This window comes from Rosa chinensis, chromosome 6, assembly GCF_002994745.2.
Source record: "Rosa chinensis cultivar Old Blush chromosome 6, RchiOBHm-V2, whole genome shotgun sequence".
Lineage (NCBI taxonomy): Eukaryota > Viridiplantae > Streptophyta > Magnoliopsida > Rosales > Rosaceae > Rosa > Rosa chinensis.
In genome coordinates this window covers 15,195,489-15,216,812 of record NC_037093.1, presented here as the reverse complement: position 1 = coordinate 15,216,812, position 21,324 = coordinate 15,195,489, and the positions used below count along the sequence as shown (strand labels likewise).

The 21,324-nt window shown below is 43.5% G+C and overlaps 1 protein-coding gene and 1 long non-coding RNA gene across 7 annotated transcripts in view; one reads left to right on the top strand and one right to left on the bottom strand.

Annotated features, from left to right (window-relative positions):
- LOC112169292 (disease resistance protein RUN1) overlaps positions 1 to 21,324 on the bottom strand; it is an 88,423-nt gene that overhangs the window by 27,886 nt on the left and 39,213 nt on the right. The window lies entirely within an intron of this gene.
- Positions 12,830 to 13,528, top strand: LOC112169304. The gene is made up of 3 exons (XR_002924614.2): positions 12,830 to 12,886; positions 13,230 to 13,296; positions 13,395 to 13,528. It is a non-coding gene; the product is annotated as an uncharacterized LOC112169304 (long non-coding RNA).

Here is a 21,324-nt window from a genome sequence, read left to right as displayed (position 1 = left end):
GATTGTCAATTCAATGACATTAAAGCAACAACCGTGTATTTATAACTAAAGATGTACATGCCACAACAATTGAAAGACCAAAGAGACAGAAAATTACCATTGCATTTGAAGGAAGTACAAGACCTCTGGGTTTTAGCCAGCGATCTGTGGCTATAATGACACTCCCAACCACACTCTGTTGAAAAGTAAGCATGTCAACAAAATAATTTCGAACCATATATGCCCATGTATATATTCAGAGGCACAATTATAAACTAGCTGTAATTATACAATCCAATAACCAACATTTTAAGAATATAATATACAAAATTTTTTATAGCTACCTCATACAGAAGCATGTATCCCATCCACTCTGAAATTATAACATCAACCTCCTCATCAATATCAAATCCTGCAGAACTAAAAAAGTTAGCAGTACCATTGGTTGGCTTATACATGTGTAAGTCAGATTAATAAGTCGGTGCAAGGGAAAGCAAAGTACTTACAAGAATACAATAAGTCATTGTACATGACCTATCTTCAATTACTCACAGACCCTCGTTCAAGGCATAGGTAGCTTTCTTTCCTATAAACTGCAGTAAACAAAATTTCAGTCAGCTTTGAACGTTGGTGATAGATCAGGAATTTCACCAATTGTTTTCTCTAAGAAGCCTATATACAAATAATATTTAGATAAAATAGAACCAATCATAATCATCAAGTATCAGATAAAAGAAAGAGGAAACTATGGTGGTGAAATGTTATCTCTTAGTATAGGATAGAGAACATAACAAGACATAAACTTGTTGAATATCTTGAATGCAAAAGATAATGATCAAGTAAAGTGCTTACACATTTTGCACCAGCTTGAGCACAAAAGATAGAAAGAATTCCTGTGCCGCAGCCAACATTGACTACCACCTGCCAACCAAACAAAAGAGGTTCTAGTAATGATGATAACTGCTATTTTATGTTCTTCCTTCTAAGGTAAGATTTGTGCCTCCATATGTTCAAAACATAATATGCTATTTCAAGCCAAACAAACAGAACATGATCATACCTAAGAGCACAAATATACCAAGTGAGAAAGGAGTAAAATGCAATCTAGCTAGTAATATATATTATTGAATGCCCAAGAGTCCTGAAACTTTAATCTATTAGGAAGTCACCAACAACCTATAAACAGAAGGCAATACCACCATGCTATAGAATCAATTACTGAGAGACTAAACCTCTTAGGTTGTGGCCCAAAAGTTGCAACTGTGCTTAGAGGATCATATTAGAGGTAGTAATTTATATTTCCAAAACATAGAGTTGATACAAATATAATCATTCGTCAAAGCAACCAGACTCATCATCCAAAACCCGAATTGTTTCCATTAATCTACAAGAGCAGAAAAATACATGAAGCTAGAGAAGATTGTCCGTATATTATTTTTCATTCACTTGATAATACACCAACTTATTTATAGATGAAATGGGTAATAGTGATATCAGTTCGACCCATGTTCTCTTGTTGCATGCGAAATGGGTAGTAGAAAATGCATGATGAATAGACAATGACATTAAGTTGACATACTGTTATGCCTTAATCCTTTTTCTACTAGTTAAAAGGGTTACTTGCACTTGAAAAATGAAAAAAGAACTTAAACATCAATCATTAAGTGCTCATTTGTAACATTTTTGTAAAGAAAGAAGGTGAGGGGAGGAAGACGAAAATGATAATTGAGACAAGATTCATTTAATAAAAAACCTCATTATATATAGAGATTGTAGACCTTAAATAAGTAGGTGCCAACCTCAGGCAAAGTGAATCAAAATACCTAACCAGAGAAAATTAATCAAATCTAAAGCCAATACCCAATTCCAGTCTCTAATTTTGGGCCTGCTAGGAATTGAATACTTCTTTTTTTTTATTGGGACCAGCTACACTTACCTTGCTTAGCCAGTGAAGAATAGACTAGTGTATAAGATAAGGGCTAGAGGTGGGCTAGTGCTGGAGGCTAGCCTTCTTTGTTAAAGAATAAAACCATTATAGTTCAATGATGAAGCAGTCAACTGAGCAAGTCTTTTTCTTCCTTGACCAGAAGTTATATATCAGAATCACTACTCATATTATATAAGTTTACAATTGCCCAAAAAATTGTGCTTATGCTTTTAAAGAATTTCATAACCATCAAAATCTGAAACATGTGATCTTGACAACTAGAAGATTCTGAAGCTAGGGAAAACAGAATTACATACCTCATTTACATGAATTGCCTTTCCGTAAAACTTGATCATATTAAGCACCTTGATTGCCTGCATAGCAGTCAAAACAACAAATTTATAATCAGAAACAGCATCTATAATAGGAATCAGGGAGCTATTCAATAACTTGAGAAAATGAAAACCTATGTAATCAACATCATCTTCACTTCGGAACTTCACGAATCCGTGTCCTTGATGAAGGTTAGTAATTCTATCTTTGGGAACATAGATATTAACTGCACAAAAATACATCATCTTCACTTCGGAACTTCACGAATCCGTGTCCTTGATGAAGGTTAGTAATTCTATCTTTGGGAACATAGATATTAACTGCACGAAAATAAGCATAGAGTACCATTAGTAGTTTTAACATATCTTAATCAATTCAATTTCTTTTATTTTCATTAATAGATGGGATATAGAGAAACTAAATACACAAAGAAAGCTTATAATCAGATACATACCAACAGGACTGGTTTGAACAAACAGCTCCTACAACAATTCTTCACTAACCTGAAAAACCAACCGAACAAGAAAATCAACAACCAGTATACAAAACCAAGTGGAACGAACTTGATGCCAAAACCCTAGTTGCTCAAATTTCTAATTGTCATGCAAATCAAGAAATAGAAAGAGAAAGAGAAAGAGAACCTCAGGGTCGAGATTGCCGAAGTTAGCAATGGCGCCCTAGTTTCTCTAGGCGGAGTGTTGACCGAGCAAGTTCGCTCCGACTCCCGAAGCAATTCGAGTCGTCATTGTGACCCTCGGGCAGGTGTTTCTAGATTTTGAAAAATCTTGGAACGATCTTGTATGGGTATTTTGGACCACGGAATATTTCACTTCTTCCAGCCACGAAATTTGCCACTGCTATCCCAGTCCCATCTTTTGTTTTGGTTTTTTGACAGAGAGAGGAAGGCGAATTTGGGTGGTGACCCTAGCCAATTAAAACTAGAAACGAAATCAGAAATATCGAAATAGTGATCTGAAAGGCTTTGTTTCCGATTTTGAGTTTGCAAACTCGCTTCTCGCAATCGTAAGGCAGCAAACGCGTCGGAAATTGGATCAATTAATGAGAAAGAAGCGAAACCTGAAACCCTAATCAAGTCCCTAAAGGTGGTAATGGATCGGAAAGAGACTACCGCCGGAGAGAGCATCATTGGTTGACTGCTCGAAGAAGTCTTGGATGTCCTTCGTGTTTATGTTGGCTCTCCAAGCATTACTGCACTTCTTTTCTCCAAGCCCAAACCAAAACCTTCAACCAGATCTGGGGGATTTGAAAATTGAAAATTAAGGATTTGAAATTTGGGGATCCAGATGGAGGATGGTGGGGATTTGAAAATTGAAACCCTAGAAAGCTGAGGGAAGGAGTGAGGATTTGGGAGAGCGAGGGTTTGGTTTTGGGAAAACGCTGTCGAGAGAGGGAGGAGCTTTGTGCTTTGGTTGTGGTACTAAGAGAGAGAGACAGAGAGAAAGTGAGGAGCTTTTGCTTTTTTCTTAAGCCCGACTAATATCGATTTGAACAAGGACTCACACAACAGGATTTTATAAACATGTGGTCTGAATGCAGCCATTTTAAATTTGGTATATGTCTCCAATCAATTTGACTTCCCTCTTTAGGGAGGTAGTGAAAAATGGTGGTGGGAAATCTCCCTCCTTCAGCCAAACATATTGATCAGACCACAGCTTTATTATTTTTCGTCGTATGATTAATACATGTTGGGGGGGGGGGGGGGTGAATTTGGGGTTTGAGATGGGGTTTGGCACCACTTATATGGTGGGAAACTTGCCGCTCTATTTTTTAAGCGTCACACAACTGTTTTGTCCTTAAACGCCTTCTAAACAAATTCATAAGTCCATATTAGACGACAGATTTTGTAAAAATGACGTCCAAAAAAAAAAAAAATTAATCAGACGACGGAAAAGTATGATGCGTCGTGTGAGAGGCATCGTCTGATTCAATTTTTGTAGTAGTGTTGGAACTCATTTTCATCTGATCTTTCTCTGTATTTGCAATTATTAAGACTTCCCTTTTCTTAACTTCTCCTTCAAGCTCCATAATTTGGAGCATGCAACCATGTTCCTCCACCTTGCCATATTTCCAGGGTTTACGCTTTCAGCTGAGTTTATTAATTCGTTTCAAATCCTATCTGGGGTCGTTGGATTGCTTATGGCCTCTGTTTTCTGCGAAGAGCTTATCCTTCTCCATTTCCACTCCACTGACCATGTTGGTCTTGAAGGGCATTACCATTGGTTATTGCAGCTCATAGCGTTTGCTTTTGTCATGGCAACTTTAGCAGCAACTTGTTGCCAAACCAGTCTTCCTGCAGCACTTGTTTTGTCTATTTCAGTTGTATTCCAAGGTTGCTGGTTTATGAACATGGGATTCATGCTCTGGGTTCCTAAGTTTGTTCCTAAGGGCATTACCATTGGTTATTGCAGCTCATAGTGTTTGCTTTGCAACAAGGTTGCTGCGTCACCATTTGCTTTGCGAATGATCCAATTTTGATGCAGGGGCATCTACTCTAAAACCAAAGAGAAAGACCCAAGCTCCACCTTACCTCAAAGACTTTGTGCCCAAGTAAAAGAGGAGCATATCAGTTGGTTTTGCTGAGATTGCTGCTATTGATTTGCACAATTACCTTGCTGATTAAGTGTTGATCACATTGCTGAATAAGTGCAGTTAGCTTTTATTTCTTTTTTGATTGAATGTAATCTTTGCTTTAATTCTTTTTCTTCCTTAAACGTTCGTATTTGAAAGGCTATTTAAGCCTAACTTTGTAATGTTTTCAGCATCTTATTTTTGAAGAATATAAACAGAAAACGTAGCAACTTTGCTGCTAAAGTGAGTGTTGAGTTCTTTGATTTCTGGTGTGGTGTTGCTAGTGTGTTCAGACCTGTGTCCATTTTGATTTCCCATCAATTGACTCTCCGGGTTGAGAAGGACTCGCCCTCGAGTCAGTCACAATGAGATCACTCTCCCCATGATAGGCTTGCAAATCAGAAACATTGAAAGTAGGAGAGACACCAATATCAGCAGGTAGTTCAAGCACGTACGCATTTGATCCTGCCTTCTTCAGTACCTTGTATGGTCCTCCACCTCGATCATGTAGTTTTCCATTTTTTACTCTTGGGAACCTTTCTTTCCTCAAATTTATCCATACCAAGTCACCCACTTTGAATTCAACTTGGCACCTATGTTGATCAGCATGCTCTTTGTACTTTAAATTACTTGCTTCCAATCTCAGCCGTACGGTCTCGTGAAGCTTCTTGATGTGATGTACCATATCTTGTGCATCTCCACTGAACCTATCAACAACTGGTAGTGGAATTATATCCATGGGGCTGTTAGGATTGTGCCCATATACGGCCTCAAAAGGACTCATCTCGATGCTCCTATGCTTGGATCTATTATAAGCAAACTCAACTTGAGGGAGAGCTTCACACCAACTGTCCTTGTTACTCCCCACCAGAGACCTTAGTAAGTTACCCAAAGTTCTATTAACTACTTCAGTTTGGCCATCCGTCTGAGGATGATGAGCACTACTGAATTGCAACTTACTTCCAAGCTTACGCCACAATGTCCTCCAAAAGTGACTCACAAACTTTGTATCTCTATTTGAAGTTATAGTAGAGGGGATTCCATGCAGCTTAACAATCTCCCAAAAATAAAGATTTGCAATGTGACTTGCATCCATGGCTTTCTTGCAAGGCACGAAGTGTGCCATCTTCAAAAAACAGTCAACCACCACCAATATTGAATCATGTCCATTTCTTGTTCTTGGAAGTCTTACAACGAAATCCATGCTGACATCCACCCATGGAGCTTGGGGTTCAGGCAAAGGAGTGTAGAGCCTAGTATTCTGACTTCGGCTCTTGGCTAGATGACAAGTTTGACACCGCTGAACATATTTCATCACATCCTTTTGTAACTTTGGCCAACAAAACTTCTCACTCACTAATGCCAAAGTCTTGTCCCTTCCAAAATGCCCACCTAAACCACCACCATGTTGTTCTTCGATTATCCAGAAACGCAAAGAACTCTCAGGGATACACAATCTGCTCCCTTTAAACAAATAACCGTCTTGGACATGAAAATCCTGTTGTAGTCCCTTGCTGGTATAATTGCCCCACACATCACAAAAATCAGCATCTACTCCATAGAGCTCTCTCAACTGTTCAAAACCTTCTACTCTTACCTTCATGAGAGATAGCAAAGTTTGCCGCCTACTCAAAGCATCAGCTACTTTGTTTTGAATCCCTGACTTGTGTTTGATTACAAAATCATACTCTTGCAGCTCTTCAACCCACTTTGCATGTCGCTTGTTCAAGTTTTGTTGACCATTGATAAACTTGAGTGCTTCATGATCAGAATAAAGAATAAATTCTTTATAAATAAGATACTGCCTCCATTGCCGAAGAGCTTGCATGATAGCATAGAATTCAACATCATAGGTCGAGTATCGCTGTCTGGCTTCATTGAGTTTTTCACTATAGAACGTAATTGGCCTACCTTCTTGACTTAGAACCGCTCCAACCCCGAACTTGGAAACGTCACAATCAACTTCAAAGACCTTTTCGTAGTCTGGAAGAGCCAACACAGGAGCCTCTGTCATGGCTAATTTAATTGCTTGAAAGCTCATTTTAGCTGCATCTGTCCACTTAAACACACTGGCCTTTAAACAATCTGTCATTGGAGCCACAATGGAACTGAAATTCTTGATGAATCTTCGATAAAAGGAAGCCAACCCATGAAAGCTTCGAACATCATGAATAGATTGAGGATTAGGCCATTCCAAGATTGCTTCAATTTTTTTTTGGATCCACTTGTACTCCATCAGTGGAGATAATAAAACCCAAAAAAATTAATTTGTTTGTTAAGAACTCACACTTCTTGAAATTTGCATAAAGCTTCTGCTCCCTCAATACTTCAAAGACTTGTCTCAAGTGTCCCATATGTTGGTTAACATCAATGCTATAAACCAGAATATCATCGAAATACACAACCACAAACTTGCCAATGAAAGAACGAAATACCTGGTTCATGACACGCATAAATGTGCTAGGGGCGTTGGTAAGCCCAAATGGCATCACCATCCATTCAAACAAGCCATCTCAGGTTTTAAATGCAGTCTTCCACTCATCCCCAGGTCTCATTCTTATCTGGTGGTATCCACTCCTCAGATCAATCTTTGAGAATACTTTGGCACCTGACAAGTGATCTAACATGTCTTCCAAGCGTGGAATTGGGAATCTATACCGCACGGTAATTTTGTTTATAGCCCTACTATCCACACACATTCGCCAAGTACAATCTTTTTTGGGTGTAAGTAAAGCCAGCACTGCGCGGGCTCATACTCTCCCGGATAACTCCTTTCTCCAACAACTCCGTCACTTGCTTATTCAGCTCATCATATTCTTGAGGACTCATTCGATAATGAGGTTTGTTTAGCAAGCTTGCTCCTGGTACAAAATCAATGTGGTGTTGGATATCCCTCAAAGGGGGTAATCCTCCAGGCAACTCTTCTGGAACAATATCAACAAATTGTCTCAATAATGAAGCTACTACTTCAGGGTGATTAAGTTCAGTATCATCAGCTTCTCTTCCCATAAGCATATAGACCACACCACTCTCTCTTGCGTCATTCAAAAATTTGCACCTAGTGAGAAGATTGCCACCTTCTGCCTGATCTGATTTAGGCTTATGCTCTGACCTAGATGGTCCCAAAATAATTTTGTTACCATCCCTGATAAAGGAGTAGGTGTTTAGGTGCCCATCATGTACAGCCTTCCGATCATATTGCCATGGACGCCCTAACAAAAGATGACAAGCATCCATGGGAGCTACATCACACCACTGTGAGTCTTGGTACTTAGTGCCAATAGAAAAACACACCAAACACCTCTGGTTGACAACAACATCATTTCCCTTCTTGAACCAAGACAACTTGTAAGATTTAGGCCTTCTCTCAGTTATCGGATTTAACTTATCCACCATATGTTGAGTAACAATATTTTCACAACTCCCACTATCAATAATAACACTACATACCTTGCCATTCGCGGTACACTTAGTGTGAAAATGTTGTGCCAGAGCCACTCGGAATCATCATCAACCTTTTTTGTGTTCATTGCCCGCCGAATAACTAGTGAGTCCCCATGATCGCTCCAGGTTATTTCTTCTGCATCTTGGTCCCCATAGTCATCATAGGTGGGTGGTTCGTCCAACCTCACGCTACTGCTCTCACCTAATTCCTCCACCAAACTCACAATCCTTCGGTTGGGACAATCAGATGCAATGCGCCCTAGGCCTGAGCACTTGAAGCACTTCACATTTTTGGCCTTGTTGCCCTCCCGAGCTTCTGTCTTATGTTCAGCTTGGTTCTTTATTGGTTCACGTTTGTTAGAATCAATAATAGGTGTGGTTTTGGGAGCACTTGCTGAAGTTATTCTTTTGTGTTCATAATCTTCACTTGCTCCCCGCTTGTAACGTGCTCGCTGTTACTTCTCCACTTGGATTGCCAATTGGTACACATCACTGTAACTCCAAAATGGTTGTAGCACCACAACATCATGGATCTCACGCCTCAGCCCTGCCAGATATCGTGCTACTATCTGCTCTTCCTCTTCAATCATACCACATCTCATGGTAAGAAGATCAAACTCCTCAGTTTACTCATCCACAAACCGATTCCCCTGTCGAATGTTGTGTAGCTTCAAAAAATTACTTTGTAGGTAGTTTTCAGGTAGAAACTTCTTCTTCAACTCCTTCTTCATCTTCTCCCATGTTTTGATCTTGGATTTACCCACACGTTCTCTTCGCACTCGCAATTGCTCCCACCAAGCAGATCCATGCTTGACTAGCTTGATTGCCACAATCTTCACCCTCTTCTCATCTGAAACATCTTTGTATTCAAAGACTCGCTCAATAGTATTAAGCCAATCAATGAAGTCATCAGGTCGCATTCTTCCCTCAAACTCAGGAATGTCCACCTTTATATCAAGGCTTCGTTTACTATTACCCCCATCGTTTCCGAAAGGGTTCACGTCTCTCTCCCCGTCGAAAGATCCACCATCACCGTCTTGGCTTTGGGTTTCGATGCAAGCGACACGTGCAGCAAGTTGATTGATCATTCTCTTGATCTCCTCCATGTCAGCGTTGTGGTCTCGACCCTCCATCCGATAACCTCCCCCATTACGCCTGTTATGAGCCATGGAAGTCCACCACGTTCCAACGGGAGCTCTGATAGCAAATTGATAGGAAATCAAAATGGACACAGGTCTGAACACACTAGCAACACCACACCAGAAATCAAAGAACTCAACACTCACTTTAGCAGCAAAGTTGCTACGTTTTCTGTTTATATTCTTCAAAAATAAGATACTGAAAACATTACAAAGTTAGGCTTAAATAGCATATCAAATACGAACGTTTAAGGAAGAAAAAGAATTAAAGCAAAGATTACATTCAATCAAAAAAGAAATAAAAGCTAACTGCACTTATTCAGCAATGTGATCAACACTTAATCAGCAAGGTAATTGTGCAAATCAATAGCAGCAATCTCAGCAAAACCAACTGATCTGATCCTCTTTTACTTGGGCACAAAGTCTTTGAGGTAAGGTGGAGCTTGGGTCTTTCTCTTTGGTTTTAGAGTAGATGCCCCTGCATTGAATTTGCTCCATCATTCTTTTTGTGCAGAAAGATATTCATTGGAGGCTTAACAAAGAACACCACCTTGGGTAGGATTTTTTTATTTTTTCTATGGTATCGATCAACTTCCGACTTTGAATGTAGTACAGAAATTGATATGGGTCTATTGTTGAAAACAATTATATAGATGTTAACAGCTTTGAAGTTTGATTAGGGTTGATAGTTTTGAGGGGTTTTCTTTAATTTGCTCATAACTGTCTACTGTGTTTGTTGTATAATCTGGTTGCAGAGAAGCTCAGAAAGCCTGTGGTTTTTTGTTTTTCAATAAGATTGTGATTGTGTTTACATGTATGGAGGAGTTTTTGATTGAATATTTGAATTGTGCGTCTGGTTGCTTTAGGTTTGTAGGGAATTGCTGCTTCAGAAGTGTAGAGCCTCTTTGGATTCAGTGGAGTTCTCCAAGAAGAGCGGGCTCCAAGCTTGGCAGATGGTGTTACTCAAATGTCTCAAGATGTAAGTTCTGTAAATGGCTGTTGATGCTTGGAATTTGTTATATGCATTTGTTTCGGTGAACTCTGATATTGCTGTCTCTAGAAAGATTAGGAAATAGAGGTTTTTTTTTTTTTGATACGAAGGGATATAAAGGGTTTTGATGTTACTGTTGGTGGTGGGGATCATAATGCACAACATTAAGTTGCTTTAGTCAAATTGATTGTTGCTATTACATACGGAGAAATATATGGAAATGCACAAGATTGATGATAGACAGCTATATTTTTGCAGGTTGATGAGGTGAGCTACCCTGACAGCATCAGAATAGAAGCAGAAAAGTGATGATGTTGTGTTTAGTAATGGAAAGTGTTTTGCTCATTGGTTTCTACTTTGTGTTTAGTAATTGAGTACTTAGCAGCTTTGACTTAAAATTATGTTCGTACTTGATTATGGTCTCATAAGAAAAAGCCCTCTTTTGAGCTATTTTTGGTTAAAATGGCACCCTACACCCCCCAAAAAAAAACCACAAGTTCTTAGCAACTTGATTTGTAATGAGTAGATGATCATTCTTTTTAACAATGTAAAATTTAGTATTTTCCATATACTGATCATTTTATGAAACTCATGGTTTTGCAGTGGCTAATTTTATGGTGAGTAGAGTAATTCATACTAGAGACTGTGGTGCCTGATGCTAATGGAAATGGTCTAGTTGATAACTATAGCTATGCAGAGCAACGATTGCAGCAGGCTGTCAAATCTAAGTATATCATGAAGGATCCTTCTGCAGAACCGGTTCATTTGAAAGTGCTATGAATGTTATACAAGAACACCTGCCTTCATCTGTTGAGGCGATTTTGCCCCTTATTTTTTTTTTAAAATTACCCAATGCCATTCCCCTAGGTATAAGAGGCGATCCTTAGTATGCGCCCATTTTTTTCTTCCTTTCGCTCTCCTCCCCTCAGCTCTACCACAGTTTCATAATTCTGTCTTGCTTTGAAAATCGGAGCTAAGATGCTTCTTTGGGCTTACGGACCTGGTAGTCCAGCTCGGGCTTGGTCGGTGCCGTCGCCATCAAGGTATTTCTCTTCCTTTTTTACTCAGTCTTCTCAGAGATCAAAATTCATTATAGGCAGGATATCGGCATATTGATTGTGCTCCACTCTATGGCAATGAGAAGGAGGTGATTTTAGTAGCTTTCAGTTGCAAAACCCGATCATGCCTGATTTCAAGGGCCAAAATGGTTCATACAGAACGAATATACATTGCATGTTGATAGGATTTGGTATCATTTGGAACTATATATTCACACATTGGACAGCTGGTACTCGATATTGACAAAAAGTTTCGCTCAATTAATTAGATATTGGCTTGGGTTCATTTGGAATTTGATTACTGAAAATGGAAGTAAGGGTCAAGTCTTTTTGTTTTGTTTATTCATTTTTATGTGTTGGCTTTGAAGGTATCAATTGGAACTGTGTAAGAAAACTTTGGAGAACATAATTGTGTATCTAGAAACTGGTTGTGGATCGTGTTGCTTATGTATGAACTAGTTGATACTCAAACCTCAGAAGAACGTATGTGTGTTCTGAGTCCTGTAAGTCAAGTCCCCAGTTACTTACATTTGTGTTGCCTTTGAAAATCACCTCGGCTAAAATAGTCGAGGGATCAAGGAACAAATGTCCTTCTCAATAAATAGAATGCGGAGCGTGCCAGCACACGAAGTATGCAATTGTAGGTGTAGTGGATGTAGATCTGACTTATCAAGCAATTGTTAGCCGAGGAAGGAACTTATTCTCGGCTGTGGTTCGATGCCTCTAGATTAAGGTCTTGGTGGCTGAAGGTCAGGTGAGTTAGGTGTGGTCGTGAGAGTATGAGTAAATATGAACTGTCTGGTCACAGGGCTTAGGTCAATTGGATCCAAATAATAACAAATAACAGTAAAAGTGAACTCGTAAAGAATGAAATCTTCAAGATTAATAGCTACTATGCGACTACGAACAGTAAATAGCATGATCAAACAAGTAAAGCATAAAGACAATAAGGAGCAAATAAAAGATAATAACAACGAAACTGAAATTTGGAATGGCTGAAAATTATTAACTATTGTTTGAAAGAAAACAAAGAGAACAATTGTTGGAAACTGACTAGAATGACTTGAACAATCGGCCGATGGGCTTTTAGATAATAACTCTCTTTTCGAATTGATGACTACGGGCCAGCCGATAACTAAAAGCCTAACTTTTATCTGACTCAACTTGGACCAACCAAAGTGTCCAATTATTCATCGGCCACCATTTCTGGCTACCAGCCCAAATTACTTGTTGAGCGGCTCATTGTAATTAGAAGTCATTCAATAACTATGCACATTAGCTATGTCTGAGTGGACATGCAAATGTGGGTACAAACAATTTGTAAACAAAAGGAAAAATATTGGATTTTTATATGTTTCAATGCTTGCAAGGAGATCGTTGTGGTATATATGGATCAAATTGCTCCCAATGGATTATTGCAATGGAGGTAATAATAATATTGTATTTCTTTCCCTGATATTTGAGCATATTATTGAATAACTGAAACTGAATAATTGGGGCTGAATCTTACCAGAAAAAAATGTGGCTTTTTACTCTTATGCTTATGTTTTGATGCTTATGCTTATGTTTTGATGTTTAGAGTATTAGAATTTTAGAAAGAATATGGCTATCAAACTGAATAATTATGCTTATGATTTGATTGATTTCTGAACTATAATAAAAGGGACCTCTAATAAACTTCATGGAAGTAGGATAAATGCCTCAGTACATCAAATAGTTATTACTAGCTACGTGATTGGCTAAGACCTTCTAAAGATGTGTTCTTTTAGCTTTTGAAGCCCGATATGTTTTTAAAGAAGATGGAGAGAGAGGTTAGAAGAAGATGAAGCGGAAGAGGTTTGTTTTTCATCATCTATCATAGCTACAGTTTGGTTGAATCAATTATAAAATGCATGATTTCCTCGGTCCTTGATGCTTTGCTTTGTTGAATCCAGGAGATTGAGTACCATATTATGAGAGTTGATAGGACTGACGACCACTAAATGCTGAAGAATGGAGTGGATTTATGTTATGATGCATATATATGGTCGAGTAATGTTTAAATGTAGTGTTATGAACGTTGTCAAATAGCACTGATAGTAGTATATATATCAAGTTCACAGATTTAGTTTCTTTTTGACACATTGGACTGTAAGAGTATACTATCTCTACGTTGTTTATTAATTTAATCTATCTCTAGAATTCTCAAGTATCAACATTTTCCCCAGATATACAACTAAAATTTGGAAGGGAAAGGAATAAGTTCCCATATAAAAAAAAAAAGTTCATGTGGAAAGTATCTGAAATTCAACTACATAGGGTGCATTTCCCTTTCTTTTCTTTAATGAAGTCTGTGACAGGACCTGACCCAAGAATTACCCCGTAATCCTGGATACGAGCCTGTGGGGCTTAGTTATTAGTGTTGCTCTGATAACCCTTTTTAATTTGATGGATGTTTTTGTTCGGATTGATGTTTTTTTTCGGAGGTTGTGTTGGGATTTGAACTTTCCGAATGTAAAATCTATGCTTGGAATGCAAATATGGTATTGTGGGTTGAGTAGAAGTTAAAGTTTTAATCATGTCCAGGTTTGTGAACTTTTTGGGTAGCCTATATTTAGGGGAGGTTCTGCCGATTTTTCGGTAGGATTTCGCTTAATGTGGGCCCCGCAGGCTCGTATCCAGGATTACGGGGTAATTCTTGGGTCGGGTCCTGTCAGTCTGGCACCTAAGTGCGAAAGAAACTAGCATTGCATTTACAATATTGCATAACCAGAGTCTTTACAAATCCATAAGACTTCTTTAGCCAAGAGTTCCAAATCAATGGCTAAGGATGATAGAGCTTGGCAAGTTATCTGCTGTTTCATTAACTTCCTTGTAGCTAGACATCAGTCACTGAGATGTCCCGGCGAGTGTCACAGAATAGGCTCTTTGCAGATTAACTAAGCATGAATAAGAAGACCATTGAATAAACCCCAGACTTCAGCATTCATGATTGTACCAAGAGCGAGGCTTATAGAAAAACCTTTGATCTAGTTGCTAAACTCCATCATAATGTTCTCCTGCACCAATTCTTCCAGAGATAGAGCTGCAACACACTGTCAATTGTTAACCTTGCACCAGTTGGGACAATTTGTGTTGGAGGTTTTGGCTATATCGAGTATTTAAAGTAGTCGTGTAGGTTTCCTAATCCTACTGCAGAGGTAGGATCATGGTCTCTCTAAGACACGAGCTGTACAAAATCAAACTGATTGCCTACACAATGAGGTAAAAGCTAAAATCAACGATTGGCAAAAGGACTGGACAACTTTGCTGAACATATATTATTATCTGTTAATGCTCAGATCCGGCGGTAGCCGACTCTTCGCTTAAAGCGGGTCCGGTGGGCGGACCACTACTCCAAGGATTAGATGACTTCCGCTTGCTGCAACACGAGAGACAGGGCGTCAGAGGGAGACCGCGTTGGGCGGTCTTCACTTCTCCGATGCCTAAGTCAGTTACTGTATGGGCAGCATAGCAATAAATGAGTAGTAAATGCGTAATTAATGAGGAGAGAGGAGAGAACCTTTTATAGGTGAGGAGAAGGTTGATCTTCTTCTTATTTCCGATGTGGGACTGATGTGCTTCGATTCCCAGCGTCTGGAGCTTCTGATGCTATCTTGATGCGGCGCATGGCGGCGCATCATCGGTGATCTGGGGGCGATCCAGGGCTCGAGTGATAGCCCGCCTGGCCGTGCCTTCGCAGGTCATCCCTTTGGTGGGAGTCGGTACCTCTAGCGGTACAATGAGCGTGGCTCATTATAGCTAATTATGCTCGTTCGGGTACATGTAGGTACAAGTCCCCTAAGTTCCCAATCAAGGAGGGCAATCTTGGTTGGGGAGTTGATCGGCGGTGTGAAGCGCTACTTCCGCTAGACTTGTAACAACATAATTAGCGTCAGTGCGTTGTTAACCATGGATTTACCGAGTGAACGCTTTACACCCTTTCGGGTGGGCCCCTGCTAGGCCCGCCAGGGAGTCCCCCACTCCCTAGCCAAGACGGACCTCCGGATGGTCGGCAAATTGTTTGTTGAGGGGAAGCTGCGCGGAGCAGAGGGTGTTAGGTAGCGAGCCAAATCTTAGTACCCGAGTGACGGGGTTCAACGTACCTGATCAGGGTCGTCATAGACTGTTGACAAGTCCCCGTGTCCCGTAGGGACGATCTGACTGTAACGCCGCGTGGCGGCCGTTGTCAGAGTGAGGCGTAGCCTCGGGATTCGCCGCTGGCGGATACCCCCCGCTGGATGTAGCAGGAAACAGCGTCGTGTAGACGTGTTTGGCGGTAGTTATTGAGCGGGGTTGCGCTCAACAACGCACGAGGTTTGCAAGATGGAGGGGGCTCTGCCGGCAGTGTCGCGTGTAGCTGAGGTTGCCTCTTGCAAGTTGACGAGTGGAAGTTCTGCTAGCGGGGATTCGCTCATAGGAGACTGCGACACTCAGAAGGCGACAAGTGAGAAGGTCCACTGGCGGGGTTTCGTTCAGCGGTCACTTCGACACTAGGAAGATGACAAGTGAGAAGCTCTGCTGGCGGGGTTTTGCTCAGCGGACTTCGGCACTTGAAAAGTGACAAGTGAGAAGTTCCGCTAGTGGGGTTTCGCTCAGCAGACTTCGACACTTGGAAAGTGACAAGTGAGAAGTTCCGCTAGCGGAGTTTCGCTCAACGGACTTCAACACTTGGAAAGTGACAAGTGAGAAGTTCCGCTAGCAGGGTTTCGCTCAGCGGACTTCGACACTTGGAAAGTCACAAGTGAGAAGTTACGTTAGCGGGGTTTCGCTCAGCATGTTTTGACACTTGGGAAGTTCCGCTAGCGGGGTTTCGCTCAGCGGATACCGCCGACGATTGGCGCCCTCTTCCCAAAAGTGGTAGTTTCCATTAGATGCTTCATCTGATGGCGGTTGACACGTGGCGAACCCCTAGAGGGTTAGCGTGCGGAGGCGTGTCTCCTCCGCCTAGCCGTCACCTCGCCATTAATGCTAAGTAATGATGGATTTTGTAACCGAGGCGACGCCTCGGTTAATCCCTAGAGTAATTGGAGTCGTGGGACACGTGTACGGCTGACACATGATGTCATTTTTCAGTGGACGGCCTAGGACTGTTTGACGTTGACATAAAAGGGGGGGAAGTTAGCGATATTTGACACTTTGCTCTAAACTTTGAACTATACTTGTCGTCTTCAAGCTTTCTGCGTCTGAGATCGTAGAAGAAGACCGAGGCGATATCGTTGAGTCACCATACGTGGAAAAACCGACGACCTCCGGCCTCAAAGACAAGTGCTTAAAACTCATACCAGAGACTCCATCGTTGAGGTTGGTACTCTGATCTGTATCCCTGTTTCATTAAATGTCTGTCATGGCGAGTTTCTGGGTTTTGGGTATCTGTTGTTCGCTGACGTGCTATGAGGGTGTGAGAGTGGGTTTGGGGATGGGTTGCTGTGTTTGACAGAGTTGGGGCTTTTAGGGGTTTGCTAGATGGTCGAATCTGGGTTTGAGTGCTTGTTCTTATTTTGGTATTTTCTGGGTAACTGTTCTTGATGTTCTTGGGTACTAACTGATATGGGTATAGGTTAGATCTTGTGCGAGCTAACTGATTTGGGTTTTAGGGTTTTGGGATGGCCGACGTCATAGAGATTTCGAGCAGTGATGATTCCGGATCTGAAGTGTCGTTCAGCGCGGCGGATAGAAAGTTTATTGACTCGTTGCGTCCGTCTGCCCGTGCAGGAACTTCACTGTCAGAACTACTAGAGCTTGAGGTGCTACAGACCATACCGTGGGACGTAGTTATGGGTCGTGCACCGCGTCCAGAGAGTTCTAGGGCGGGGGAGGCTGCCGCTGCCCACACCATGCACGAAGAGCGCTTAGAAAGCAATAGCGCAGCCAGCGGTTCCGCTGGGGGGGGGGGGGAGGTGTAGCGGGAGAGGATAACGAGTCTGCGTGGGTGTTCGAGGACGGCACCCCTGTTGATGAGGAGGGAGGTAGGATGACTGATGTTGCCGTCAACCGGTTGAAGCGGGTGTTCTGGTTGCCCGGCGTGGTGAAGCTGCGTCCGCCGACGGTGGAGGAGAAGGCCTCGATCCTGCTAGCGGGCCACGCCGTCGTGCACGAGGCTATATTCCCCGAGGGAGTGACCTTCCCGCTGGTGCCAAACCTTCAGATCTTGGTGTGCGAGTTTGGCATTGCCTTTGGGCAGGTCTGCCCCAACATGTGGCGGTTGCTGCTGGCGCTGAACTCGCTATGGCGGTTGTCAGGTTGCGAGGGACTGACTGTGGCGGAGGTGCTGCACTTCTACGAACTGGTGTACGTGAAACGCCAAGGTTGCAGAGGGCAGGTAAACCTGAGTAGCCGTCAAGGAGCACCCAAGTTGATAGAGAACTTGAGGGATTCCATGTCCTACTGGTGGGGTACCTTCTGCGTTGCCACGACGGGGTGGGAATACCAAGCGGGGTCCAACGAGGGGGAGCCGACGTTTAGAATTAAGTCGGAGTTTCAGCCTATCCGAGGTCGTTTGTCGGTCTCCGCCGAACATGTCTGGCGGGGCTTTCTTTTCTTTCTTTTTTTTTACTGCCTTGTACTCTGTACTGATAATGACCTTTTTGTGCAGCGGGGTTGCGGTACAACCTGACTCGTGAGGAAGAGTGCCGCGTGGCACGCATCAGAGGTTGCTGGCTAAATCGTAACTTGCTGGACTTTCGTCTCCTTACAGGCTGGGAGTTGTTGGTGGATCAGCAACTGACTTGTGCCGTTGGTAAGTACCCTTCGCTGTACCACACCCTTGGTGAGATTGTGTCACGCTGATTGGTTTGTTGCTTCCTTTTTTTTTAGAAACTCCGCCGGGGAACAAAGCGAGCCATGACGCCTTCGCGAAAGCCATGGACCGTGCTGAAATTAACAACTTCCTGGAATCCATGTACGCGTCTGGGCTGGCGGCTCAAAAGACGGTGGTGAACCTGGAGACGCTGGCGCTGAGCCCGTCCGAGGTTCCGGTGGTGCTGCCAATGCCGCACCACTCTCATCTTGGTGGTGACGGGCTGCCTGCTGTTCAGGCGGGGACCGGCGTGGTGAGCGAGGCGGCGCCATGGAAAGAGAGAGCGCCGGCGATACGGCGCGGGGTGCAGAAGAAAGCAGTGCGCCCAATGGAGGGTGTCATCATAGCGAGGTTGGAACCGTCGACGGGGGGTTCGAGGCCTGCTGTTGCTGGAAGCACGCGGGCGCTTCAGCGAAAACGACGTCAACCCTACTCGGGCGGGGAAGAGGAGGAAGTGGAGATAACTGGGGCCTGCGAGTAGCCGAAGAAGTCAAGGCAGGCTCCGCCCGAGGCTCCCCCTGACGTGGCGAGAGCGGCGGGTACGAGCGGCCTGGACTCATTCACCGCCTACGCCGAGTTCCTAAATGACGGTGAACGGGAGTTCCTGTATCACCTCTGTGAGCGGTTGGGGTTTGGCGGCCTGGAAGGGATTGTACGGTTGACCACCGTCAACGAATTGCCCTTCAGCACAGCCTTTGGGTACGTCGTCGTTGGGTTACATGAGATGTTCCAGGCGGCGTCAAAACAGCCCCTAGTTGAGTGGGAGCTTAGGGAGGAGGTGGCGGGCCTACAGAGGGACTTGGGGAAGGCCCAGGAAAGTTTGGCTGATGTCGAGCGACGCTTGACAAAGGCTGACTGCGATGCGGTAGACGCCCGTGGCAAGTTGTCCGTTGCCATTGAGCGGCACTTGGAGCAGAACGAACAGTTCTCCAAGTTGGAGCAAGACATGTCCCTGCTGTGGGATCGGGTGGCCGCCTAGGATAAGAAGGTTGAGATCCTTCAGCGGGAGTCCGCCGCCAGACAAGCCGAGGTTAAGCGACTAGAGGGTGAAGTCGCTCGCCTGGAGGCTGAGGGGAGCCATGCTGCGGCAGCCGCTGTTGAGTCATACAAGCAGTCGGCAGAGTACAAGAAGGCGCTAACAGAAGAAGCGAAGGCCGGTGCCCTAGCTAATGTGGAAATGCTGCAGTAGAAGGGCGCCATCGAATGGGCGAAAGCGTCGATGCCGGTTGTGCAGCCATCGAAGGAAGCTCCGCCGACAACAAGTACCGCCCCTGCTGCCGCCCCTGGTCAGGTTGAAGGAGCCTTCTCGGGTAGCGGGGAGAGTGGCGGACTCCTGGAGGGCGACTCTCAGCAGACGCCTACCCAGTCCGAGGTGTCTTGTGCTGGGTTCTTGGCGGCCCACACCCGGGCGGATGGCACGATAGAGACCCCCAGTCCCACCGCCCTAGGGTCCGACCAGACGAGCCGTTCACATCCGCCGCGGGCCGCCAGTGGAGATGCTGAAGGTAGCGGAGCCGACCTCGCCAACCCCGCCAACCCCTGAAAATAGGAGTAGGAAAGTTTTTGTAGCCGCTGAGGCATAAATATTTGATGTAATTGACTTGGGATATAAATGAAATTTCGGAACCTAAGCTCCTATACTTTGTTTTTTTTTTTTTTTTTGAGTTTGTGATGATGTGTGTACCGCTAGAGGTCTTGACAATTTTGTTTTTGGCCATGAATGAAACATTAAAGGAATTAAAATTGGTCCAAGTGCACAATGTAGCGAACGTAGTCCGCTGACTGGCGTTGCCAGTTGCCCCCAGTGCTAGACTTGGTAACAATGGTTTGAATAATTCCTCGTTTCATTGATAGCTGTCTGAACAGTGTTTACAAAAGCGGGGTCGTACCCGTTGGGTAGCTTCCCTTAGCTAAATATTGAACAAAATTTAGCTAAGTCAAGATGCTCTTGGGTAGTGGCATGGCTATTTGTAGTAATACCGAAGGTGTTCGGTATTCCAAGGGTGGGTCGTTGTGACGCCATCCTTGTCCATTAAGTAGAAGGTGCCTGGGCTAATGACTTCTACAATTTTGTATGGACCTTCCTAAGTTGGGCCGAGTTTTGTTGGTGGTGGTATGACTTCCTTCATTACCCAGTCCCCCAGTTGGAGGTTGCTGGCCTTGACCCTGGAGTTGTAGAAATGCGATACCCGTCGCTTGTTCTAAAGGTTGCGCAAATGGGCTGCGTCTCTTTTTTCCTCTAGGAGATCCCTGTCGAGGTTGACACCGTCGCTGTTGGTCTCGGGGCAGTAGCCGTCGACCCTAGCGGTTGGTTGGGTTACCTTGATAGGCAGGACAGCCTCAGTTTCGAACATCATACAAAAGGGGGTTTCGCCTTTCCTCTAGGAGATCCCTGTCGAGGTTGACACCGTCGCTGTTGGTCTCGGGGCAGTAGCCGTCGACCCTAGCGGTTGGTTGGGTTACCTTGATAGGCAGGACAGCCTCAGTTTCGAACATCATACAAAAGGGGGTTTCGCCTTTGGCGGAAGTTGGGGTTGTTCTGATGGCCCATAGAACTTCCGGGAGCTTCTCCGCCCACAAACCCTTGGCCTTATCGAGCTTCTTCTGTAACAGCTTCTTGATTATCTTGTTTGCCGCTTCGACCTGGCCGTTGGTTTGGGGGTGAGCGACTGATGCAAAACACATCTTGGTGCCCAGGTTGGCGGTGAAAGAGATGAGTTCCTTATTGTTGAACTGTGTGTCGTTGTCTGTGATGATTACATGTAGGACACCGTAGCGGCAGTAGATGTTCTTCTAGAGGAAGTGAATTACCTTGGCAGTAGTTATTGCCGTCAGGGGCTCCGCCTCTATCCATTTGCTGTTGTAGTCGATGGCGACCATGATGTATTTGAACTGACCTTTGGAGGTTTGGAATTTTCCCATCAAATCTAGGCCCCACGTTGAGTGAATCCAAGGACCGACGATAACCGACAAAGGTTCCGCCGGGGCATGCGGAAGATCAGCATATTGTTGGCATTTGTGACAAGAATTTGCTATCCGCCGGGCGT